The sequence below is a fragment of the Heptranchias perlo genome, chromosome 8, assembly GCF_035084215.1.
Source record: "Heptranchias perlo isolate sHepPer1 chromosome 8, sHepPer1.hap1, whole genome shotgun sequence".
In the NCBI taxonomy this organism is placed as follows: domain Eukaryota; kingdom Metazoa; phylum Chordata; class Chondrichthyes; order Hexanchiformes; family Hexanchidae; genus Heptranchias; species Heptranchias perlo.
The window spans coordinates 66,064,760-66,090,447 of NC_090332.1; positions in this window are offsets into that span (position 1 = coordinate 66,064,760).

Here is a 25,688-nt window from a genome sequence, read left to right on the forward strand (position 1 = left end):
CCGCTCTCGCCACGCATTTTATTGACCGCTCTGGTCCGTTCTCACCACGCATTTTATTAGCTGCTCAGGTCCGCTTTCGCTGCACCTTTTATTGACCGCTCAGGTCCGCTCTTGCCACGCCTTTTATTGGCCGCTCAGGTCCGCTCACGCCACGCCTTTTATTGACTGCTCATGTCCGCTCTCGCCGCGCCTTTTATTGGCCGCTCTGGTCCGCTCTCGCCACGCCTTTTATTGACCGCACAGGTCCGCTCTCGCCATGCCTTTTATTGGCCTCTCAAGTCCACTCTTGCCACGCCTTTTATTGACCGCTCAGGTCCACTCTCGCCACGCCTTTTATTGGCCTCTCAGGTCCGCTCTCGCCACGCCTTTTATTGGCCTCTCAGGTCCGCTCTCACCACGCATTTTATTGACCGCTCAGGTCCACTCTCGCCACGCTTTTTATTAGCTGCTCAGGTCCGCTCTCGCCACGCCTTTTATTGACCTCTCAGGTCCGCTCTCGCCACGCCTTTTATTGGCCTCTCAGGTCCGCTCTCGCACGCCTGTTATTGACTGCTCAGGTCCGCTCTCGCCACGCCTTTTATTGGCCGCTCAGGGCCGCTCTCGCCACGCTTTTTATTAGCTGCTCAGGTCCGCTCTCGCCACGCCTTTTATTGACCTCTCAGGTCCGCTCTCGCCACGCCTTTTATTGGCCTCTCAGGTCCGCTCTCGCACGCCTGTTATTGACTGCTCAGGTCCGCTCTCGCCACGCCTTTTATTGGCCGCTCAGGGCCGCTCTCGCCACTCTTTTTATTGGCCTCTCAGGTCCGCTCTCGCCACACCTTTTATTGACCGCTCAGGTCCACTCTCGCCACGCCTTTTATTGGCCTCTCAGGTCCGCTCCCGCCACACCTTTTATTGGCCTCTCAGGTCCGCTCTCACCACGCATTTTATTGACCGCTCTGGTCCGCTCTCACCACGCATTTTATTGGCCTCTCAGGTCCACTCTCGCCATGCTTTTTATTAGCTGCTTAGGTCCGCTCTCGCCACGCCTTTTATTGGCCTCTCAGGTCCGCTCCCGCCACACCTTTTATTGGCCTCTCAGGTCCGCTCTCACCACGCATTTTATTGACCGCTCTGGTCCGCTTTCACCATGCCTTTTATTGACCGCTCAGGTCCGCTCTCACCACGCATTTTATTAGCTGCTCAGGTCCGCTCTCGCCACGCCTTTTATTGACTGCTCAGGTCCGCTCTCGCCACGCCTTTTACTGACCGCTCAGTTCCGCTCTCGCCACGCATTTTATTGACCACTCAGGTCCGCTCCCGCCATGCCTTTTATTGACCGCTCAGGTCCGCTCTTGCCGCGCCTTTTATTGACTGCTCTGGTTCACTCTCGCCACGCCTGTTATTGACTGCTCAGGTCCGCTCTCGCCACGCCTTTTACTGACCGCTCAGTTCCGCTCTCACCACGCCTTTTATTGACCGCTTAGGTCCGCTCTCGCCACGCCTGTTATTGACTGCTCAGGTCCGCTCTCACCACGCCTTTTATTGACCGCTCAGGTCCGCTCTCGCCACGCCTGTTATTGACTGCTCAGGTCCGCTCTCGCCACGCATTTTATTGGGCGCTCTGGTCCGCTCTCGCCACGCTTTTTATTGACTGCTCTGGTCCGGTCTCGCCACGCTTGTTCTTGACCGCTCTTGCCACGCCTTTTATTGACCGCTCAGGTCCGCTCTCGCCACGCCTTTTATTGACCGCTCAGGTCCGCTCTCGCCACGCCTTTTATTGGCCTCTCAGGTCCGCTCTCACCACGCCTTTCATCGACCGCTCAGGTCTGCTCTCGCCACGCCTTTTATTGGCCTCTCAGGTCCGCTTCCGCCACACCTTTTATTGACCGCTCAGGTCCGCTCTCGCCACGCCTTTTATTGGCCGCTCAGGTCCGCTCCCGCCACGCCTTTTATTGGCCTCTCAGGTCCGCTCTCGCCACGCCTTTTATTGACCGCTCAGGTCCGCTCTCGCCACGCCTTTTATTGACCGCTCAGGTCCGCTCCCGCCACGCCTTTTATTGGCCTCTCAGGTCCGCTCTCACCACGCCTTTTATTGGCCTCTCAGGTCCGCTCTCGCCACGCCTGTTATTAACATCTCAGGTCCGCTCCCGCCACGCCTTTTATTGGCCTCTCAGGTCCACTCTCGCCATGCTTTTTATTAGCTGCTCAGGTCCGCGCTCGCCACGCCTTTTATTGACCGCTCAGGTCCGCTCTCGCCACGCCTGTTATTGACCGCTCAGGTCCGCTCTCGCCACGCCTTTTATTGGCCTCTCAGGTTCGCTCTCGCCACTCTTTTTATTGGCCTCTCAGGTCAGCTCATGCCACGCATTTTATTGACCGCTCAGGTCCACTCTCGCCATGCTTTTTATTAGCTGCTCAGGTCCAGTCTCGCCACGCCTTTTATTGACCTCTCAGGTCCGCTCTCGCCACACCATTTATTGGCCTCTCAGGTCCGCTCTCACCACGCCTTATATTGACCGTTCTGGTCCGCTCTCGCACGCCTGTTATTGACCGCTCAGGTCCGGTCTTGCCACGCTTTTTATTGGCCGCTCTGGTCCGCTCTTGCCGTGCCTTTTATTGACCGCTCAGGTCCGCTCTCGCCACGCCTTTTATTAGCCTCTCAGATCCACTCTCGCCACGCCTTTTATTGACCGCTCAGGTCCGCTCTCGCCACGCCTTTTATTGGCCTCTCAGGTCCACTCTCGCCACGCCTTTTATTGGCCTCTCAGATCCACTCTCGCCACGCCTTTAATTGGCCTCTCAGATCCACTCTCACCACGCTTTTTATTGGCCTCTCAGATCCACTCTCGCCACGCCTTTTATTGACCGCTCAGGTCCGCTCTCACCACGCATTTTATTAGCTGCTCAGGTCCGCTCTCGCCACGCCTTTTATTGACTGCTCAGGTCCGCTCTCGCCACGCCTTTTACTGACCGCTCAGTTCCGCTCTCGCCACGCATTTTATTGACCACTCAGGTCCGCTCCCGCCATGCCTTTTATTGACCGCTCAGGTCCGCTCTCGCCGCGCCTTTTATTGACTGCTCTGGTCCACTCTCGCCACGCCTGTTATTGACTGCTCAGGTCCGCTCTCGCCACGCCTTTTACTGACCGCTCAGTTCCGCTCTCACCACGCCTTTTATTGACCGCTTAGGTCCGCTCTCGCCACGCCTGTTATTGACTGCTCAGGTCCGCTCTCACCACGCCTTTTATTGACCGCTCAGGTCCGCTCTCGCCACGCCTGTTATTGACTGCTCAGGTCCGCTCTCGCCACGCATTTTATTGGGCGCTCTGGTCCGCTCTCGCCACGCTTTTTATTGACTGCTCTGGTCCGCTCTCGCCACGCTTGTTATTGACCGCTCTTGCCACGCCTTTTATTGACCGCTCAGGTCCGCTCTCGCCACGCCTTTTATTGACCGCTCAGGTCCGCTCTCGCCACGCCTTTTATTGGCCTCTCAGGTCCGCTCTCGCCACGCCTTTCATCGACCGCTCAGGTCTGCTCTCGCCACGCCTTTTATTGGCCTCTCAGGTCCGCTTCCGCCACACCTTTTATTGACCGCTCAGGTCCGCTCTCGCCACGCCTTTTATTGGCCGCTCAGGTCCGCTCCCGCCACGCCTTTTATTGGCCTCTCAGGTCCGCTCTCGCCACGCCTTTTATTGACCGCTCAGGTCCGCTCTCGCCACGCCTTTTATTGACCGCTCAGGTCCGCTCCCGCCACGCCTTTTATTGGCCTCTCAGGTCCGCTCTCACCACGCCTTTTATTGGCCTCTCAGGTCCGCTCTCGCCACGCCTGTTATTAACATCTCAGGTCCGCTCCCGCCACGCCTTTTATTGGCCTCTCAGGTCCACTCTCGCCATGCTTTTTATTAGCTGCTCAGGTCCGCGCTCGCCACGCCTTTTATTGACCGCTCAGGTCCGCTCTCGCCACGCCTGTTATTGACCGCTCAGGTCCGCTCTCGCCACGCCTTTTATTGGCCTCTCAGGTTCGCTCTCGCCACTCTTTTTATTGGCCTCTCAGGTCCGCTCATGCCACGCATTTTATTGACCGCTCAGGTCCACTCTCGCCATGCTTTTTATTAGCTGCTCAGGTCCAGTCTCGCCACGCCTTTTATTGACCTCTCAGGTCCGCTCTCGCCACACCATTTATTGGCCTCTCAGGTCCGCTCTCACCACGCCTTATATTGACCGTTCTGGTCCGCTCTCGCACGCCTGTTATTGACCGCTCAGGTCCGGTCTTGCCACGCTTTTTATTGGCCGCTCTGGTCCGCTCTTGCCGTGCCTTTTATTGACCGCTCAGGTCCGCTCTCGCCACGCCTTTTATTAGCCTCTCAGATCCACTCTCGCCACGCCTTTTATTGACCGCTCAGGTCCGCTCTCGCCACGCCTTTTATTGGCCTCTCAGGTCCACTCTCGCCACGCCTTTTATTGGCCTCTCAGATCCACTCTCGCCACGCCTTTTATTGGCCTCTCAGATCCACTCTCACCACGCTTTTTATTGGCCTCTCAGATCCGCTCTCGCCACGCCTTTTATTGACCGCTCAGGTCCGCTCTCACCACGCATTTTATTAGCTGCTCAGGTCCGCTCTCACCACGCCTTTTATTGACTGCTCAGGTCCGCTCTCGCCACGCCTTTTACTGACCGCTCAGTTCCGCTCTCGCCACGCATTTTATTGACCACTCAGGTCCGCTCCCGCCATGCCTTTCATTGACCGCTCAGGTCCGCTCTCGCCGCGCCTTTTATTGACTGCTCTGGTCCACTCTCGCCACGCCTGTTATTGACTGCTCAGGTCCGCTCTCGCCACGCCTTTTACTGACCGCTCAGTTCCGCTCTCACCACGCCTTTTATTGACCGCTTAGGTCCGCTCTCGCCACGCCTGTTATTGACTGCTCAGGTCCGCTCTCACCACGCCTTTTATTGACCGCTCAGGTCCGCTCTCGCCACGCCTGTTATTGACTGCTCAGGTCCGCTCTCGCCACGCATTTTATTGGGCGCTCTGGTCCGCTCTCGCCACGCTTTTTATTGACTGCTCTGGTCCGCTCTCGCCACGCTTGTTATTGACCGCTCTTGCCACGCCTTTTATTGACCGCTCAGGTCCGCTCTCGCCACGCCTTTTATTGACCGCTCAGGTCCGCTCTCGCCACGCCTTTTATTGGCCTCTCAGGTCCGCTCTCGCCACGCCTTTCATCGACCGCTCAGGTCTGCTCTCGCCACGCCTTTTATTGGCCTTTCAGGTCCGCTTCCGCCACACCTTTTATTGACCGCTCAGGTCCGCTCTCGCCACGCCTTTTATTGGCCGCTCAGGTCCGCTCCCGCCACGCCTTTTATTGGCCTCTCAGGTCCGCTCTCGCCACGCCTTTTATTGACCGCTCAGGTCCGCTCTCGCCACGCCTTTTATTGACCGCTCAGGTCCGCTCCCGCCACGCCTTTTATTGGCCTCTCAGGTCCGCTCTCACCACGCCTTTTATTGGCCTCTCAGGTCCGCTCTCGCCACGCCTGTTATTAACATCTCAGGTCCGCTCCCGCCACGCCTTTTATTGGCCTCTCAGGTCCACTCTCGCCATGCTTTTTATTAGCTGCTCAGGTCCGCGCTCGCCACGCCTTTTATTGACCGCTCAGGTCCGCTCTCGCCACGCCTGTTATTGACCGCTCAGGTCCGCTCTCGCCACGCCTTTTATTGGCCTCTCAGGTTCGCTCTCGCCACTCTTTTTATTGGCCTCTCAGGTCCGCTCATGCCACGCATTTTAATGACCGCTCAGGTCCACTCTCGCCATGCTTTTTATTAGCTGCTCAGGTCCACTCTCGCCACGCCTTTTATTGACCTCTCAGGTCCGCTCTCGCCACACCATTTATTGGCCTCTCAGGTCCGCTCTCACCACGCCTTATATTGACCGTTCTGGTCCGCTCTCGCACGCCTGTTATTGACCGCTCAGGTCCGGTCTTGCCACGCTTTTTATTGGCCGCTCTGGTCCGCTCTTGCCGTGCCTTTTATTGACAGCTCAGGTCCGCTCTCGCCACGCCTTTTATTAGCCTCTCAGATCCACTCTCGCCACGCCTTTTATTGACCGCTCAGGTCCGCTCTCGCCACGCCTTTTATTGGCCTCTCAGGTCCACTCTCGCCACGCCTTTTATTGGCCTCTCAGATCCACTCTCGCCACGCCTTTTATTGGCCTCTCAGATCCACTCTCACCACGCTTTTTATTGGCCTCTCAGATCCACTCTCGCCACGCCTTTTATTGACTGCTCAGGTCCGCTCTCGCCACACCTTTTATTGGCCTCTCAGGTCCGCTCTCGCCACGCATTTTATTGGCCTCTCAGGTCCGCTCTCGCCACGCCTTTCATCGACCGCTCAGGTCTGTTCTCGCCACGCCTTTTATTGGCCTCTCAGGTCCGCTTCCGCCACACCTTTTATTGACCGCTCAGGTCCGCTCTCGCCACGCCTTTTATTGGCCGCTCAGGTCCGCTCCCGCCACGCCTTTTATTGACCGCTCAGGTCCGCTCTCGCCACGCCTTTTATTGACCGCTCAGGTCCGCTCCCGCCATGCCTTTTATTGGCCTCTCAGGTCCGCTCTCACCACGCCTTTTATTGGCCTCTCAGGTCCGCTCTCGCCATGCCTGTTATTAACATCTCAGGTCCGCTCCCGCCACGCCTTTTATTGGCCTCTCGGGTCCACTCTCGCCACTCTTTTTATTGGCCTCTCAGGTCCGCTCATGCCACGCATTTTATTGACCGCTCAGGTCCACTCTCGCCATGCTTTTTATTAGCTGCTCAGGTCCAGTCTCGCCACGCCTTTTATTGACCTCTCAGGTCCGCTCTCGCCACACCATTTATTGGCCTCTCAGGTCCGCTCTCACCACGCCTTATATTGACCGTTCTGGTCCGCTCTCGCACGCCTGTTATTGACCGCTCAGGTCCGGTCTTGCCACGCTTTTTATTGGCCGCTCTGGTCCGCTCTTGCCGTGCCTTTTATTGACCGCTCAGGTCCGCTCTCGCCACGCCTTTTATTAGCCTCTCAGATCCACTCTCGCCACGCCTTTTATTGACCGCTCAGGTCCGCTCTCGCCACGCCTTTTATTGGCCTCTCAGATCCACTCTCGCCACGCCTTTTATTGGCCTCTCAGATCCACTCTCACCACGCTTTTTATTGGCCTCTCAGATCCACTCTCGCCACGCCTTTTATTGACTGCTCAGGTCCGCTCTCGCCACACCTTTTATTGGCCTCTCAGGTCCGCTCTCGCCACGCATTTTATTGACCGCTCTGGTCCGCTCTCACCACGCGTTTTATTGACTGCTCAGGTCCGCTCTCGCCGTGCCTTTTATTGGCCGCTCTGGTCCGCTCTGGCCACGCCTTTTATTGACCGCACAGGTCCGCTCTCGCCACGCCTTTTATTGGCCTCTCAAGTCCACTCTTGCCACGCCTTTTATTGACCGCTCAGGTCCACTCTCGCCACGCCTTTTATTGGCCTCTCAGATCCACTCTCGCCACGCCTTTTATTGACTGCTCAGGTCCGCTCTCGCCACACCTTTTATTGGCCTCTCAGGTCCGCTCTCGCCACGCATTTTATTGACCGCTCTGGTCCGTTCTCACCACGCATTTTATTAGCTGCTCAGGTCCGCTTTCGCTGCACCTTTTATTGACCGCTCAGGCCCGCTCTCGCCACGCCTTTTATTGACCGCACAGGTCCGCTCTCGCCACGCCTTTTATTGGCCTCTCAAGTCCACTCTTGCCACGCCTTTTATTGACCGCTCAGGTCCACTCTCGCCACGCCTTTTATTGGCCTCTCAGGTCCGCTCTCGCCACGCCTTTTATTGGCCTCTCAGGTCCGCTCTCACCACGCATTTTATTGACCGCTCTGGTCCGCTCTCACCACGCCTTTTATTGACCGCTCAGGTCCACTCTCGCCATGCTTTTTATTAGCTGCTCGGGTCCGCTCTCGCCACGCCTTTTATTGACCTCTCAGGTCCGCTCTCGCCACGCCTTTTATTGGCCTCTCAGGTCCGCTCTCGCACGCCTGTTATTGACCGCTCAGGTCCGCTCTCACCACGCCTTTTATTGGCCGCTCAGGGCCGCTCTCGCCACTCTTTTTATTGGCCTCTCAGGTCCGCTCTCGCCACACCTTTTATTGAACACTCAGGTCCACTCTCGCCACGCCTTTTATTGGCCTCTCAGGTCCGCTCCCGCCACACCTTTTATTGGCCTCTCAGGTCCGCTCTCACCACGCATTTTATTGACCGCTCTGGTCCTCTCTCACCACGCATTTTATTGGCCTCTCAGGTCCACTCTCGCCATGCTTTTTATTAGCTGCTCAGGTCCGCTCTCGCCACGCCTTTTATTGGCCTCTCAGGTCCGCTCCCGCCACACCTTTTATTGGCCTCTCAGGTCCGCTCTCACCACGCATTTTATTGACCGCTCTGGTCCGCTTTCACCACGCCTTTTATTGACCGCTCAGGTCCGCTCTCACCACGCATTTTATTAGCTGCTAAGGTCCGCTCTCGCCACGCCTTTTATTGACCGCTCAGGTCCGCTCTCGCCACGCCTTTTATTGGCCTCTCAGATCCACTCTCGCCACGCCTTTTATTGGCCTCTCAGATCCACACTCACCACGCTTTTTATTGGCCTCTCAGATCCACTCTCGCCACGCCTTTTATTGACTGCTCAGGTCCGCTCTCGCCACGCCTGTTATTGACTGCTCAGGTCCGCTCTCGCCACGCATTTTATTGGGCGCTCTGGTCCGCTCTCGCCACGCTTTTTATTGACTGCTCTGGTCCGCTCTCGCCACGCTTGTTATTGACCGCTCTTGCCACGCCTTTTATTGACCGCTCAGGTCCGCTCTCGCCACGCCTTTTATTGACCGCTCAGGTCCGCTCTCGCCACGCCTTTTATTGGCCTCTCAGGTCCGCTCTCGCCACGCCTTTCATCGACCGCTCAGGTCTGCTCTCGCCACGCCTTTTATTGGCCTCTCAGGTCCGCTTCCGCCACACCTTTTATTGACCGCTCAGGTCCGCTCTCGCCACGCCTTTTATTGGCCGCTCAGGTCCGCTCCCGCCACGCCTTTTATTGGCCTCTCAGGTCCGCTCTTGCCACGCCTTTTATTGACCGCTCAGGTCCGCTCTCGCCACGCCTTTTATTGACCGCTCAGGTCCGCTCCCGCCACGCCTTTTATTGGCCTCTCAGGTCCGCTCTCACCACGCCTTTTATTGGCCTCTCAGGTCCGCTCTCGCCACGCCTGTTATTAACATCTCAGGTCCGCTCCCGCCACGCCTTTTATTGGCCTCTCAGGTCCACTCTCGCCATGCTTTTTATTAGCTGCTCAGGTCCGCGCTCGCCACGCCTTTTATTGACAGCTCAGGTCCGCTCTCGCCACGCATGTTATTGACCGCTCAGGTCCGCTCTCGCCACACCATATATTGGCCTCTCAGGTCCGCTCTCACCACGCCTTATATTGACCGTTCTGGTCCACTCTCGCACGCCTGTTATTGACCGCTGAGGTCCGGTCTTGCCACGCTTTTTATTGGCCGCTCTGGTCCGCTCTTGCCGTGCCTTTTATTGACCGCTCAGGTCCGCTCTCGCCAAGCCTTTTATTAGCCTCTCAGATCCACTCTCGCCACGCCTTTTATTGACCGCTCAGGTCCGCTCTCGCCACGCCTTTTATTGGCCTCCCAGGTCCACTCTCGCCACGCCTTTTATTGGCCTCTCAGATCCACTCTCGCCACGCCTTTTATTGGCCTCTCAGATCCACTCTCACCACGCTTTTTATTGGCCTCTCAGATACACTCTCGCCACGCCTTTTATTGACTGCTCAGGTCCGCTCTCGCCACACCTTTTATTGGCCTCTCAGGTCCGCTCTCGCCACGCATTTTATTGACCGCTCTGGTCCGCTCTCACCACGCCTTTTATGGACTGCTCAGGTCCGCTCTCGCCGTGCCTTTATTGGCCGCTCTGGTCCGCTCTCGCCACGCCTTTTATTGACCGCACAGGTCCGCTCTCACCACGCCTTTTATTGGCCTCTCAAGTCCACTCTTGCCACGCCTTTTATTGACCGCTCAGGTCCACTCTCGCCACGCCTTTTATTGGCCTCTCAGATCCACTCTCGCCACGCCTTTTATTGACTGCTCAGGTCCGCTCTCGCCGCACCTTTTATTGGCCTCTCAGGTCCGCTCTCGCCACGCATTTTATTGACCGCTCTGGTCCGTTCTCACCACGCATTTTATTAGCTGCTCAGGTCCGCTTTCGCTGCACCTTTTATTGACCGCTCAGGTCCGCTCTCGCCACGCCTTTTATTGACAGCTCAGGTCCGCTCTCGCCACGCCTTTTATTGACTGCTCAGGTCCGCTCTCGCCGTGCCTTTTATTGGCCGCTCTTGCCACTCCTTTTATTGACCGCACAGGTCCGCTCTCGCCACGCCTTTTATTGGCCTCTCAAGTCCACTCTTGCCACGCCTTTTATTGACCGCTCAGGTCCACTCTCGCCACGCCTTTTATTGGCCTCTCAGGTCCGCTCTCACCACGCATTTTATTGACCGCTCTGGTCCGCTCTCACCACGCCTTTTATTGACCGCTCAGGTCCGCTCTCACCACGCCTTTTATTGACCGCTCAGGTCCGCTCTCGCCACGCATTTTATTGACCGCTCTGGTCTGCTCTCACCACGCCTTTTATGGACTGCTCAGGTCCGCTCTCTCCGTGCCTTTTATTGGCCGCTCTGGTCCGCTCTCGCCACGCCTTTTATTGACCGCACAGGTCCGCTCTCACCACGCCTTTTATTGGCCTCTCAAGTCCACTCTTGCCACGCCTTTTATTGACCGCTCAGGTCCACTCTCGCCACGCCTTTTATTGGCCTCTCAGATCCACTCTCGCCACGCCTTTTATTGACTGCTCAGGTCCGCTCTCGCCACACCTTTTATTGGCCTCTCAGGTCCGCTCTCGCCACGCATTTTATTGACCGCTCTGGTCCGTTCTCACCACGCATTTTATTAGCTGCTCAGGTCCGCTTTCGCTGCACCTTTTATTGACCGCTCAGGTCCGCTCTCGCCACGCCTTTTATTGGCCTCTCAGGTTCGCTCTCGCCACTCTTTTTATTGGCCTCTCAGGTCCGCTCATGCCACGCATTTTATTGACCGCTCAGGTCCACTCTCGCCATGCTTTTTATTAGCTGCTCAGGTCCAGTCTCGCCACGCCTTTTATTGACCTCTCAGGTCCGCTCTCGCAACACCATTTATTGGCCTCTCAGGTCCGCTCTCACCACGCCTTATATTGACCGTTCTGGTCCGCTCTCGCACGCCTGTTATTGACCGCTCAGGTCCGGTCTTGCCACGCTTTTTATTGGCCGCTCTGGTCCGCTCTCGCCACTCTTTTTATTGGCCTCTCAGGTCCGCTCATGCCACGCATTTTATTAGCCTCTCAGATCCACTCTCGCCACGCCTTTTATTGACCGCTCAGGTCCGCTCTCGCCACGCCTTTTATTGGCCTCTCAGGTCCACTCTCGCCACGCCTTTTATTGGCCTCTCAGATCCACTCTCGCCACGCCTTTTATTGGCCTCTCAGATCCACTCTCACCACGCTTTTTATTGGCCTCTCAGATCCACTCTCGCCACGCCTTTTATTGACTGCTCAGCTCCGCTCTCGCCACACCTTTTATTGGCCTCTCAGGTCCGCTCTCGCCACGCATTTTATTGACTGCTCAGGTCCGCTCTCGCCACACCTTTTATTGGCCTCTCAGGTCCGCTCTCGCCACGCATTTTATTGACCGCTCTTGTCCGTTTTCACCACGCATTTTATTAGCTGCTCAGGTCCGCTTTCGCTGCACCTTTTATTGACCGCTCAGGTCCGCTCTCGCCACGCCTTTTATTGGCCGCTCAGGTCCGCTCTCGCCACTCCTTTTATTGACCGCACAGGTCCGCTCTCGCCACGCCTTTTATTGGCCTCTCAAGTCCACTCTTGCCACGCCTTTTATTGACCGCTCAGGTCCACTCTCACCACGCCTTTTATTGGCCTCTCAGGTCCGCTCTCGCCACGCCTTTTATTGGCCTCTCAGGTCCGCTCTCACCACGCATTTTATTGACCGCTCTGGTCCGCTCTCACCACGCCTTTTATTGACCGCTCAGGTCCACTCTCGCCACGCTTTTTATTAGCTGCTCAGGTCCGCTCTCGCCACGCCTTTTATTGACCTCTCAGGTCCGCTCTCGCCACGCCTTTTATTGGCCTCTCAGGTCCGCTCTCGCACGCCTGTTATTGACCGCTCAGGTCCGCTCTCGCCACGCCTTTTATTGGCCGCTCAGGGCCGCTCTCGCCACTCTTTTTATTGGCCTCTCAGGTCCGCTCTCGCCACACCTTTTATTGACCACTCAGGTCCACTCTCGCCACGCCTTTTATTGGCCTCTCAGGTCCGCTCCCGCCACACCTTTTATTGGCCTCTCAGGTCCGCTCTCACCACGCATTTTATTGACCGCTCTGGTCCGCTCTCACCATGCATTTTATTGGCCTCTCAGGTCCACTCTCGCCATGCTTTTTATTAGCTGCTCAGGTCCGCTCTCGCCACGCCTTTTATTGGCCTCTCAGGTCCGCTCCCGCCACACCTTTTATTGGCCTCTCAGGTCCACTCTCACCACGCATTTTATTGACCGCTCTGGTCCGCTTTCACCACGCCTTTTATTGACCGCTCAGGTCCGCTCTCACCACGCATTTTATGAGCTGCTCAGGTCCGCTCTCGCCACGCCTTTTATTGACAGCTCAGGTCCACTCTCGCCACGCTTTTTATTAGCTGCTCAGGTCCGCTCTCGCCACGCCTTTTATTGGCCTCTCAGGTCCACTCTCGCCACGCTTTTTATTGGCCGCTCTGGTCCGCTCTTGCCGTGCCTTTTATTAGCCGCTCAGGTCCGCTCTCACCACGCCTTTTATTGACTGCTCTGGTCCGCTCTTGCCACGCCTGTTATTGACCGCTCAGGTCCGCTCTCGCCACGCCTTTTATTGGCCGCTCAGGGCCGCTCTCGCCACTCTTTTTATTGGCCTCTCAGGTCCGCTCTCGCCACACCTTTTATTGACCACTCAGGTCCACTCTCACCACGCCTTTTATTGGCCTCTCAGGTCCGCTCCCGCCACACCTTTTATTGGCCTCTCAGGTCCGCTCTCACCACGCATTTTATTGACCGCTCTGGTCCGCTCTCACCACGCATTTTATTGGCCTCTCAGGTCCACTCTCGCCATGCTTTTTATTAGCTGCTCAGGTCCGCTCTCGCCACGCCTTTTATTGGCCTCTCAGGTACGCTCCCGCCACACCTTTTATTGGCCTCTCAGGTCCACTCTCACCACGCATTTTATTGACCGCTCTGGTCCGCTTTCACCACGCCTTTTATTGACCGCTCAGGTCCGCTCTCACCACGCATTTTATTAGCTGCTCAGGTCCGCTCTCGCCACGCCTTTTATTGACAGCTCAGGTCCACTCTCGCCACGCTTTTTATTAGCTGCTCAGGTCCGCTCTCGCCACGCCTTTTATTGGCCTCTCAGGTCCACTCTCGCCACGCTTTTTATTGGCCGCTCTGGTCCGCTCTTGCCGTGCCTTTTATTAGCCGCTCAGGTCCGCTCTCACCACGCCTTTTATTGACTGCTCTGGTCCGCTCTTGCCACGCCTTTTATTGACCGCACAGGTCCGCTCTCGCCACGCCTTTTATTGGCCTCTCAAGTCCACTCTTGCCACGCCTTTTATTGACCGCTCAGGTCCACTCTCGCCACGCCTTTTATTGGCCTCTCAGGTCCGCTCTCACCACGCATTTTATTGACCGCTCTGGTCCGCTCTCACCACGCCTTTTATTGACCGCTCAGGTCCGCTCTCACCACGCCTTTTATTGACCGCTCAGGTCCGCTCTCGCCACGCATTTTATTGACCGCTCTGGTCCGCTCTCACCACGCCTTTTATGGACTGCTCAGGTCCGCTCTCGCCGTGCCTTTTATTGGCCGCTCTGGTCCGCTCTCGCCACGCCTTTTATTGACCGCATAGGTCCGCTCTCACCACGCCTTTTATTGGCCTCTCAAGTCCACTCTTGCCACGCCTTTTATTGACCGCTCAGGTCCACTCTCGCCACGCCTTTTATTGGCCTCTCAGATCCACTCTCGCCACGCCTTTTATTGACTGCTCAGGTCCGCTCTCGCCACACCTTTTATTGGCCTCTCAGGTCCGCTCTCGCCACGCATTTTATTGACCGCTCTGGTCCGTTCTCACCACGCATTTTATTAGCTGCTCAGGTCCGCTTTCGCTGCACCTTTTATTGACCGCTCAGGTCCGCTCTCGCCACGCCTTTTATTGACAGCTCAGGTCCGCTCTCGCCACGCCTTTTATTGACTGCTCAGGTCCGCTCTCGCCGTGCCTTTTATTGGCCGCTCTGGTCCGCTCTCGCCACTCCTTTTATTGACCGCACAGGTCCGCTCTCGCCACGCCTTTTATTGGCCTCTCAAGTCCACTCTTGCCACGCCTTTTATTGACCGCTCAGGTCCACTCTCGCCACGCCTTTTATTGGCCTCTCAGGTCCGCTCTCACCACGCATTTTATTGACCGCTCTGGTCCGCTCTCACCACGCCTTTTATTGACCGCTCAGGTCCGCTCTCACCACGCCTTTTATTGACCGCTCAGGTCCGCTCTCGCCACGCATTTTATTGACCGCTCTGGTCCGCTCTCACCACGCCTTTTATGGACTGCTCAGGTCCGCTCTCTCCGTGCCTTTTATTGGCCGCTCTGGTCCGCTCTCGCCACGCCTTTTATTGACCGCACAGGTCCGCTCTCACCACGCCTTTTATTGGCCTCTCAAGTCCACTCTTGCCACGCCTTTTATTGACCGCTCAGGTCCACTCTCGCCACGCCTTTTATTGGCCTCTCAGATCCACTCTCGCCACGCCTTTTATTGACTGCTCAGGTCCGCTCTCGCCACACCTTTTATTGGCCTCTCAGGTCCGCTCTCGCCACGCATTTTATTGACCGCTCTGGTCCGTTCTCACCACGCATTTTATTAGCTGCTCAGGTCCGCTTTCGCTGCACCTTTTATTGACCGCTCAGGTCCGCTCTCGCCACGCCTTTTATTGGCCTCTCAGGTTCGCTCTCGCCACTCTTTTTATTGGCCTCTCAGGTCCGCTCATGCCACGCATTTTATTGACCGCTCAGGTCCACTCTCGCCATGCTTTTTATTAGCTGCTCAGGTCCAGTCTCGCCACGCCTTTTATTGACCTCTCAGGTCCGCTCTCGCAACACCATTTATTGGCCTCTCAGGTCCGCTCTCACCACGCCTTATATTGACCGTTCTGGTCCGCTCTCGCACGCCTGTTATTGACCGCTCAGGTCCGGTCTTGCCACGCTTTTTATTGGCCGCTCTGGTCCGCTCTCGCCACTCTTTTTATTGGCCTCTCAGGTCCGCTCATGCCACGCATTTTATTAGCCTCTCAGATCCACTCTCGCCACGCCTTTTATTGACCGCTCAGGTCCGCTCTCGCCACGCCTTTTATTGGCCTCTCAGGTCCACTCTCGCCACGCCTTTTATTGGCCTCTCAGATCCACTCTCGCCACGCCTTTTATTGGCCTCTCAGATCCACTCTCACCACGCTTTTTATTGGCCTCTCAGATCCACTCTCGCCACGCCTTTTATTGACTGCTCAGCTCCGCTCTCGCCACACCTTTTATTGGCCTCTCAGGTCCGCTCTCGCCACGCATTTTATTGACTGCTCAGGTCCGCTCTCGCCACACCTTTTATTGGCCTCTCAGGTCCGCTCTCGCCACGCATTTTATTGACCGCTCTTGTCCGTTTTCACCACGCATTTTATTAGCTGCTCAGGTCCGCTTTCGCTGCACCTTTTATTGACCGCTCAGGTCTGCTCTCGCCACGCCTTTTATTGGCCTCTCAGGTCCGCTTCCGCCACACCTTTTATTGACCGCTCAGGTCCGCTCTCGCCACGCCTTTTATTGACCGCTCAGGTCCACTCTCGCCACGCCTTTTATTGGCCTCTCAGATCCACTCTCACCACGCTTTTTATTGGCCTCTCAGGTCCGCTCTCGCCACGCATTTTATTGACTGCTCAGGTCCGCTCTCGCCACACCTTTTATTGGCCTCTCAGGTCCGCTCTCGCCACGCATTTTATTGACCGCTCTTGTCCGTTTTCACCACGCATTTTATTAGCTGCTCAGGTCCGCTTTCGCTGCACCTTTTATTGACCGCTCAGGTCCGCTCTCGCCACGCCTTTTATTGGCCGCTCAGGTCCGCTCTCGCCACTCCTTTTATTGGCCTCTCAAGTCCACTCTTGCCACGCCTTTTATTGACCGCTCAGGTCCACTCTCACCACGCCTTTTATTGGCCTCTCAGGTCCACTCTCACCACGCATTTTATTGACCGCTCTGGTCCGCTCTCACCACGCCTTTTATTGACCGCTCAGGTCCACTCTCGCCACGCTTTTTATTAGCTGCTCAGGTCCGCTCTCGCCACGCCTTTTATTGACCTCTCAGGTCCGCTCTCGCCACGCCTTTTATTGGCCTCTCAGGTCCGCTCTCGCACGCCTGTTATTGACCGCTCAGGTCCGCTCTCGCCACGCCTTTTATTGGCCGCTCAGGGCCGCTCTCGCCACTCTTTTCATTGGCCTCTCAGGTCCGCTCTCGCCACACCTTTTATTGACCACACAGGTCCACTCTCGCCACGCCTTTTATTGGCCTCTCAGGTCCGCTCCCGCCACACCTTTTATTGGCCTCTCAGGTCCGCTCTCACCACGCATTTTATTGACCGCTCTGGTCCGCTCTCACCACGCATTTTATTGGCCTCTCAGGTCCACTCTCGCCATGCTTTTTATTAGCTGCTCAGGTCCGCTCTCGCCACGCCTTTTATTGGCCTCTCAGGTCCGCTCCCGCCACACCTTTTATTGGCCTCTCAGGTCCACTCTCACCACGCATTTTATTGACCGCTCTGGTCCGCTTTCACCACGCCTTTTATTGACCGCTCAGGTCCGCTCTCACCACGCATTTTATTAGCTGCTCAGGTCCGCTCTCGCCACGCCTTTTATTGACAGCTCAGGTCCACTCTCGCCACGCTTTTTATTAGCTGCTCAGGTCCGCTCTCGCCACGCCTTTTATTGGCCTCTCAGGTCCACTCTCGCCACGCTTTTTATTGGCCGCTCTGGTCCGCTCTTGCCGTGCCTTTTATTAGCCGCTCAGATCCGCTCTCACCACGCCTTTTATTGACTGCTCTGGTCCGCTCTTGCCACGCCTGTTATTGACCGCTCAGGTCCGCTCTCGCCACGCCTTTTATTGGCCGCTCAGGGCCGCTCTCGCCACTCTTTTTATTGGCCTCTCAGGTCCGCTCTCGCCACACCTTTTATTGACCACTCAGGTCCACTCTCGCCACGCCTTTTATTGGCCTCTCAGGTCCGCTCCCGCCACACCTTTTATTGGCCTCTCAGGTCCGCTCTCACCACGCATTTTATTGACCGCTCTGGTCCGCTCTCACCACGCATTTTATTGGCCTCTCAGGTCCACTCTCGCCATGCTTTTTATTAGCTGCTCAGGTCCGCTCTCGCCACGCCTTTTATTGGCCTCTCAGGTCCGCTCCCGCCACACCTTTTATTGGCCTCTCAGGTCCACTCTCACCACGCATTTTATTGACCGCTCTGGTCCGCTTTCACCACGCCTTTTATTGACCGCTCAGGTCCGCTCTCACCACGCATTTTATTAGCTGCTCAGGTCCGCTCTCGCCACGCCTTTTATTGACAGCTCAGGTCCACTCTCGCCACGCTTTTTATTAGCTGCTCAGGTCCGCTCTCGCCACGCCTTTTATTGGCCTCTCAGGTCCACTCTCGCCACGCTTTTTATTGGCCGCTCTGGTCCGCTCTTGCCGTGCCTTTTATTAGCCGCTCAGGTCCGCTCTCACCACGCCTTTTATTGACTGCTCTGGTCCGCTCTTGCCACGCCTGTTATTGACCGCTCAGGTCCGCTCTCGCCACGCCTTTTATTGGCCGCTCAGGGCCGCTCTCGCCACTCTTTTTATTGGCCTCTCAGGTCCGCTCTCGCCACACCTTTTATTGACCACTCAGGTCCACTCTCGCCACGCCTTTTATTGGCCTCTCAGGTCCGCTCCCGCCACACCTTTTATTGGCCTCTCAGGTCCGCTCTCACCACGCATTTTATTGACCGCTCTGGTCCGCTCTCACCACGCATTTTATTGGCCTCTCAGGTCCACTCTCGCCATGCTTTTTATTAGCTGCTCAGGTCCGCTCTCGCCACGCCTTTTATTGGCCTCTCAGGTCCGCTCCCGCCACACCTTTTATTGGCCTCTCAGGTCCACTCTCACCACGCATTTTATTGACCGCTCTGGTCCGCTTTCACCACGCCTTTTATTGACTGCTCAGGTCCGCTCTCACCACGCATTTTATTAGCTGCTCAGGTCCGCTCTCGCCACGCCTTTTATTGACAGCTCAGGTCCACTCTCGCCACGCTTTTTATTAGCTGCTCAGGTCCGCTCTCGCCACGCCTTTTATTGGCCTCTCAGGTCCACTCTCGCCACGCTTTTTATTGGCCGCTCTGGTCCGCTCTTGCCGTGCCTTTTATTAGCCGCTCAGGTCCGCTCTCACCACGCCTTTTATTGACTGCTCTGGTCCGCTCTTGCCACGCCTTTTATTGACTGCTCTGGTCCGCTCTCACCACGCCTTTTATTGACTGCTCTGGTCCGCTCTCGCCGCGCCTTTTATTGCCCTCTCAGGTCCGCTCTCGCCACGCCTTTTATTGACTGCTCTGGTCCGCTCTTGCCACGCCTTTTATTGACCGCTCAGGTCCGCTCTCGCCACGCCTTTTATTGACCGCTCAGGTCCGCTCTCACCACGCCTTTTTTTGACCGCTCTGGTCCGCTCTCGCCACGCCTTTTATTGACCGCTCAGGTCCGCTCTTGCCGTGCATTTTATTAGCTGCTCAGGTCCGCTCTCGCTGCACCTTTTATTGGCCTCTCAGGTCCGCTCTCGCCACGCCTTTTATTGGCCGCTCAAGTCCGCTCTCGCCACGCCTTTTATTGACCGCTCTGGTCCGCTCTCGCCACACCTGTTATTGACCGCTTAGGTCCGCTCTCGCCACGCCTTTTATTGTCCGCTCAGGGCCGCTCTCGCCACTCTTTTTATTGGCCTCTCAGGTCCGCTCTCGCCACACCTTTTATTGACCGCTCAGGTCCACTCTTGCCACGCCTTTTATTGGCCTCTCAGGTCCGCTCCCGCCACACCTTTTATTGGCCTCTCAGGTCCGCTCTCACCACGCATTTTATTGACCGCTCTGGTCCGCTCTCACCACGCCTTTTATTGACCGCTCAGGACCACTCTCGCCATGCTTTTTATTAGCTGCTCAGGTCCGCTCTCGCCACGCCTTTTATTGACCTCTCAGGTCCGCTCCCGCCACACCTTTTATTGGCCTCTCAGGTCCGCTCTCACCACGCATTTTATTGACCGCTCTGGTCCGCTCTCACCACGCCTTTTATTGACCGCTCAGGACCACTCTCGCCATGCTTTTTATTAGCTGCTCAGGTCCGCTCTCGCCACGCCTTTTATTGACCTCTCAGTTCCGCTCTCGCCACGCCTTTTATTGGAATCTCAGGTCCGCTCTCGCCACGCCTTTTATTGACCGCTCTGGTCCGCTCTCGCACGCCTGTTATTGACCGCTCAGGTCCGCTCTTGCCACGCTTTTTATTGGCCGCTCTGGTCCGCTCTTGCCGTGCCTTTTATTAGCTGCTCAGGTCCGCTCTCGCTGCACCTTTTATTGGCCTCTCAGGTCTGCTCTCGCCACGCCTTTTATTGTCCGCTCAGGTCCGCTCTCGCCACGCCTTTTATTGGCCTCTCAGGTCCACTCTCGCCACGCTTTTTATTGGCCGCTCTGGTCCGCTCTTGCCGTGCCTTTTATTAGCCGCTCAGGTCCGCTCTCACCACGCCTTTTATTGACTGCTCTGGTCCGCTCTTGCCACGCCTTTTATTGACTGCTCTGGTCCGCTCTCACCACGCCTTTTATTGACTGCTCTGGTCCGCTCTCGCCGCGCCTTTTATTGCCCTCTCAGGTCCGCTCTCGCCACGCCTTTTATTGACTGCTCTGGTCCGCTCTTGCCACGCCTTTTATTGACCGCTCAGGTCCGCTCTCGCCACGCCTTTTATTGACCGCTCAGGTCCGCTCTCACCACGCCTTTTTTTGACCGCTCTGGTCCGCTCTCGCCACGCCTTTTATTGACCGCTCAGGTCCGCTCTTGCCGTGCATTTTATTAGCTGCTCAGGTCCGCTCTCGCTGCACCTTTTATTGGCCTCTCAGGTCCGCTCTCGCCACGCCTTTTATTGGCCGCTCAAGTCCGCTCTCGCCACGCCTTTTATTGACCGCTCTGGTCCGCTCTCGCCACACCTGTTATTGACCGCTTAGGTCCGCTCTCGCCACGCCTTTTATTGTCCGCTCAGGGCCGCTCTCGCCACTCTTTTTATTGGCCTCTCAGGTCCGCTCTCGCCACACCTTTTATTGACCGCTCAGGTCCACTCTTGCCACGCCTTTTATTGGCCTCTCAGGTCCGCTCCCGCCACACCTTTTATTGGCCTCTCAGGTCCGCTCTCACCACGCATTTTATTGACCGCTCTGGTCCGCTCTCACCACGCCTTTTATTGACCGCTCAGGACCACTCTCGCCATGCTTTTTATTAGCTGCTCAGGTCCGCTCTCGCCACGCCTTTTATTGACCTCTCAGTTCCGCTCTCGCCACGCCTTTTATTGGAATCTCAGGTCCGCTCTCGCCACGCCTTTTATTGACCGCTCTGGTCCGCTCTCGCACGCCTGTTATTGACCGCTCAGGTCCGCTCTCGCCACGCCTTTTATTGGCCGCTCAGGGCCGCTCTCGCCACTCTTTTTATTGGCCTCTCAGGTCCGCTCTCGCCACACCTTTTATTGACCACTCAGGTCCACTCTCGCCACGCCTTTTATTGGCCTCTCAGGTCCGCTCCCGCCACACCTTTTATTGGCCTCTCAGGTCCGCTCTCACCACGCATTTTATTGACCGCTCTGGTCCGCTCTCACCACGCATTTTATTGGCCTCTCAGGTCCACTCTCGCCATGCTTTTTATTAGCTGCTCAGGTCCGCTCTCGCCACGCCTTTTATTGGCCTCTCAGGTCCGCTCCCGCCACACCTTTTATTGGCCTCTCAGGTCCACTCTCACCACGCATTTTATTGACCGCTCTGGTCCGCTTTCACCACGCCTTTTATTGACTGCTCAGGTCCGCTCTCACCACGCATTTTATTAGCTGCTCAGGTCCGCTCTCGCCACGCCTTTTATTGACAGCTCAGGTCCACTCTCGCCACGCTTTTTATTAGCTGCTCAGGTCCGCTCTCGCCACGCCTTTTATTGGCCTCTCAGGTCCACTCTCGCCACGCTTTTTATTGGCCGCTCTGGTCCGCTCTTGCCGTGCCTTTTATTAGCCGCTCAGGTCCGCTCTCACCACGCCTTTTATTGACTGCTCTGGTCCGCTCTTGCCACGCCTTTTATTGACTGCTCTGGTCCGCTCTCACCACGCCTTTTATTGACTGCTCTGGTCCGCTCTCGCCGCGCCTTTTATTGCCCTCTCAGGTCCGCTCTCGCCACGCCTTTTATTGACTGCTCTGGTCCGCTCTTGCCACGCCTTTTATTGACCGCTCAGGTCCGCTCTCGCCACGCCTTTTATTGACCGCTCAGGTCCGCTCTCACCACGCCTTTTTTTGACCGCTCTGGTCCGCTCTCGCCACGCCTTTTATTGACCGCTCAGGTCCGCTCTTGCCGTGCATTTTATTAGCTGCTCAGGTCCGCTCTCGCTGCACCTTTTATTGGCCTCTCAGGTCCGCTCTCGCCACGCCTTTTATTGGCCGCTCAAGTCCGCTCTCGCCACGCCTTTTATTGACCGCTCTGGTCCGCTCTCGCCACACCTGTTATTGACCGCTTAGGTCCGCTCTCGCCACGCCTTTTATTGTCCGCTCAGGGCCGCTCTCGCCACTCTTTTTATTGGCCTCTCAGGTCCGCTCTCGCCACACCTTTTATTGACCGCTCAGGTCCACTCTTGCCACGCCTTTTATTGGCCTCTCAGGTCCGCTCCCGCCACACCTTTTATTGGCCTCTCAGGTCCGCTCTCACCACGCATTTTATTGACCGCTCTGGTCCGCTCTCACCACGCCTTTTATTGACCGCTCAGGACCACTCTCGCCATGCTTTTTATTAGCTGCTCAGGTCCGCTCTCGCCACGCCTTTTATTGACCTCTCAGGTCCGCTCCCGCCACACCTTTTATTGGCCTCTCAGGTCCGCTCTCACCACGCATTTTATTGACCGCTCTGGTCCGCTCTCACCACGCCTTTTATTGACCGCTCAGGACCACTCTCGCCATGCTTTTTATTAGCTGCTCAGGTCCGCTCTCGCCACGCCTTTTATTGACCTCTCAGTTCCGCTCTCGCCACGCCTTTTATTGGAATCTCAGGTCCGCTCTCGCCACGCCTTTTATTGACCGCTCTGGTCCGCTCTCGCACGCCTGTTATTGACCGCTCAGGTCCGCTCTTGCCACGCTTTTTATTGGCCGCTCTGGTCCGCTCTTGCCGTGCCTTTTATTAGCTGCTCAGGTCCGCTCTCGCTGCACCTTTTATTGGCCTCTCAGGTCTGCTCTCGCCACGCCTTTTATTGTCCGCTCAGGTCCGCTCTCGCCACGCCTTTTATTGGCCTCTCAGGTCCACTCTCGCCACGCTTTTTATTGGCCGCTCTGGTCCGCTCTTGCCGTGCCTTTTATTAGCCGCTCAGGTCCGCTCTCACCACGCCTTTTATTGACTGCTCTGGTCCGCTCTTGCCACGCCTTTTATTGACTGCTCTGGTCCGCTCTCACCACGCCTTTTATTGACTGCTCTGGTCCGCTCTCGCCGCGCCTTTTATTGCCCTCTCAGGTCCGCTCTCGCCACGCCTTTTATTGACTGCTCTGGTCCGCTCTTGCCACGCCTTTTATTGACCGCTCAGGTCCGCTCTCGCCACGCCTTTTATTGACCGCTCAGGTCCGCTCTCACCACGCCTTTTTTTGACCGCTCTGGTCCGCTCTCGCCACGCCTTTTATTGACCGCTCAGGTCCGCTCTTGCCGTGCATTTTATTAGCTGCTCAGGTCCGCTCTCGCTGCACCTTTTATTGGCCTCTCAGGTCCGCTCTCGCCACGCCTTTTATTGGCCGCTCAAGTCCGCTCTCGCCACGCCTTTTATTGACCGCTCTGGTCCGCTCTCGCCACACCTGTTATTGACCGCTTAGGTCCGCTCTCGCCACGCCTTTTATTGTCCGCTCAGGGCCGCTCTCGCCACTCTTTTTATTGGCCTCTCAGGTCCGCTCCCGCCACACCTTTTATTGGCCTCTCAGGTCCGCTCTCACCACGCATTTTATTGACCGCTCTGGTCCGCTCTCACCACGCCTTTTATTGACCGCTCAGGACCACTCTCGCCATGCTTTTTATTAGCTGCTCAGGTCCGCTCTCGCCACGCCTTTTATTGACCTCTCAGTTCCGCTCTCGCCACGCCTTTTATTGGAATCTCAGGTCCGCTCTCGCCACGCCTTTTATTGACCGCTCTGGTCCGCTCTCGCACGCCTGTTATTGACCGCTCAGGTCCGCTCTCGCCACGCCTTTTATTGGCCGCTCAGGGCCGCTCTCGCCACTCTTTTTATTGGCCTCTCAGGTCCGCTCTCGCCACACCTTTTATTGACCACTCAGGTCCACTCTCGCCACGCCTTTTATTGGCCTCTCAGGTCCGCTCCCGCCACACCTTTTATTGGCCTCTCAGGTCCGCTCTCACCACGCATTTTATTGACCGCTCTGGTCCGCTCTCACCACGCATTTTATTGGCCTCTCAGGTCCACTCTCGCCATGCTTTTTATTAGCTGCTCAGGTCCGCTCTCGCCACGCCTTTTATTGGCCTCTCAGGTCCGCTCCCGCCACACCTTTTATTGGCCTCTCAGGTCCACTCTCACCACGCATTTTATTGACCGCTCTGGTCCGCTTTCACCACGCCTTTTATTGACTGCTCAGGTCCGCTCTCACCACGCATTTTATTAGCTGCTCAGGTCCGCTCTCGCCACGCCTTTTATTGACAGCTCAGGTCCACTCTCGCCACGCTTTTTATTAGCTGCTCAGGTCCGCTCTCGCCACGCCTTTTATTGGCCTCTCAGGTCCACTCTCGCCACGCTTTTTATTGGCCGCTCTGGTCCGCTCTTGCCGTGCCTTTTATTAGCCGCTCAGGTCCGCTCTCACCACGCCTTTTATTGACTGCTCTGGTCCGCTCTTGCCACGCCTTTTATTGACTGCTCTGGTCCGCTCTCACCACGCCTTTTATTGACTGCTCTGGTCCGCTCTCGCCGCGCCTTTTATTGCCCTCTCAGGTCCGCTCTCGCCACGCCTTTTATTGACTGCTCTGGTCCGCTCTTGCCACGCCTTTTATTGACCGCTCAGGTCCGCTCTCGCCACGCCTTTTATTGACCGCTCAGGTCCGCTCTCACCACGCCTTTTTTTGACCGCTCTGGTCCGCTCTCGCCACGCCTTTTATTGACCGCTCAGGTCCGCTCTTGCCGTGCATTTTATTAGCTGCTCAGGTCCGCTCTCGCTGCACCTTTTATTGGCCTCTCAGGTCCGCTCTCGCCACGCCTTTTATTGGCCGCTCAAGTCCGCTCTCGCCACGCCTTTTATTGACCGCTCTGGTCCGCTCTCGCCACACCTGTTATTGACCGCTTAGGTCCGCTCTCGCCACGCCTTTTATTGTCCGCTCAGGGCCGCTCTCGCCACTCTTTTTATTGGCCTCTCAGGTCCGCTCTCGCCACACCTTTTATTGACCGCTCAGGTCCACTCTTGCCACGCCTTTTATTGGCCTCTCAGGTCCGCTCCCGCCACACCTTTTATTGGCCTCTCAGGTCCGCTCTCACCACGCATTTTATTGACCGCTCTGGTCCGCTCTCACCACGCCTTTTATTGACCGCTCAGGACCACTCTCGCCATGCTTTTTATTAGCTGCTCAGGTCCGCTCTCGCCACGCCTTTTATTGACCTCTCAGGTCCGCTCCCGCCACACCTTTTATTGGCCTCTCAGGTCCGCTCTCACCACGCATTTTATTGACCGCTCTGGTCCGCTCTCACCACACCTTTTATTGACCGCTCAGGACCACTCTCGCCATGCTTTTTATTAGCTGCTCAGGTCCGCTCTCGCCACGCCTTTTATTGACCTCTCAGTTCCGCTCTCGCCACGCCTTTTATTGGAATCTCAGGTCCGCTCTCGCCACGCCTTTTATTGACCGCTCTGGTCCGCTCTCGCACGCCTGTTATTGACCGCTCAGGTCCGCTCTTGCCACGCTTTTTATTGGCCGCTCTGGTCCGCTCTTGCCGTGCCTTTTATTAGCTGCTCAGGTCCGCTCTCGCTGCACCTTTTATTGGCCTCTCAGGTCTGCTCTCGCCACGCCTTTTATTGTCCGCTCAGGTCCGCTCTCGCCACGCCTTTTATTGGCCTCTCAGGTCCACTCTCGCCACGCTTTTTATTGGCCGCTCTGGTCCGCTCTTGCCGTGCCTTTTATTAGCCGCTCAGGTCCGCTCTCACCACGCCTTTTATTGACTGCTCTGGTCCGCTCTTGCCACGCCTTTTATTGACTGCTCTGGTCCGCTCTCACCACGCCTTTTATTGACTGCTC